The sequence below is a fragment of the Microtus ochrogaster genome, chromosome 2 (genome assembly GCF_000317375.1).
Source record: "Microtus ochrogaster isolate Prairie Vole_2 chromosome 2, MicOch1.0, whole genome shotgun sequence".
In the NCBI taxonomy this organism is placed as follows: domain Eukaryota; kingdom Metazoa; phylum Chordata; class Mammalia; order Rodentia; family Cricetidae; genus Microtus; species Microtus ochrogaster.
In genome coordinates this window covers 27,631,908-27,632,973 of record NC_022010.1, presented here as the reverse complement: position 1 = coordinate 27,632,973, position 1,066 = coordinate 27,631,908, and the positions used below count along the sequence as shown (strand labels likewise).

The 1,066-nt window shown below is 43.2% G+C and overlaps 1 protein-coding gene across 2 annotated transcripts in view; it reads left to right on the top strand.

Annotated features, from left to right (window-relative positions):
- Positions 1–1,066, top strand: part of Wasf3 (WAS protein family member 3) — a 91,130-nt gene that overhangs the window by 45,496 nt on the left and 44,568 nt on the right. The window lies entirely within an intron of this gene.

The window sequence follows — 1,066 nt, the reverse complement described above, 5'->3', positions numbered from 1 at the left end:
CAACCAAATAACCAACCAACTAACCAACCAACCAACCAACCAACCAACCAACCAACCAACCAACCAACCAACTCACCAACCAACCAACCAACCAACCAACCAACCAACCAACCAACCTACCAACCAACCAACCAACCTACCAACCTACCAACCAACCAACCAACCAACCAAAAAACCAAAAAAATGAAAACAGTCCCATTCTTATTTCTCCCATGAAATTTAAAAAAAAATTTTTTTTAAAAAAGTGTATGTGTATGAGTGTTTTCCTGCATATATGCATCTATCTGTACTATGTGCATGCTATGCCTGCAGAGGTCAGAAGAGGGCTCAGATCCACTGGCAAATGATTGTGAGCTGCCATGTGGGTGCTGGGAATTAAACTCAGATCCTCTGCAAGAGCAGCCAGAGCCCTGGACTGCTGAGCCGTCCCTTCAGGACTGCCTCCCTCAATTATGAATTGTACAGTTCTCAAGAATGACCTTTGTATATGACAGTGTTGTGCTACAGTGTCAGAAGGTCAGGTACACCCAGGACATCTTTATTCTTCTGTGCTCACTCCTCGTCACGCCCCTAACTACCAGACCATTCGTCCCATATCCAAATGTAATCAAAGGTTCTGTTGCTGATGAAAGGAAACATTGTGGCTGTGCATCCCCAATTATCAGCTGCCGAGGACTGCTGGTAACAGATGCATCCTTAGCACTCGATTTCATTAGTGAGAAAAGGAAGATAGTGATGCCAAGTGCTGTTTACTTCAGAAGTCCAGGAATCTGACAGTATTTAGAAATCAGTATGATTCACAATATTAACAGACTAAGCAGCAGAGTATTTTAAATTCCTGTGATCATTTATGGAGATGTATCTATCAGTACTCGTCATTTCGTGTAATGATAAAATCCATAATTGATAAAGTCTCAGAAAAACAAGAATGTAAGAAACACTTTTAAAACTAGGAATACAACGCCGGGCGGTGGTGGCTCACGCCTTTAATCCCAGCACTCGGGAGGCAGAGGCAGGCGGATCTCTGTGAGTTCGAAACCAGCCTGGTCTACAAGAGCTAGTTCCA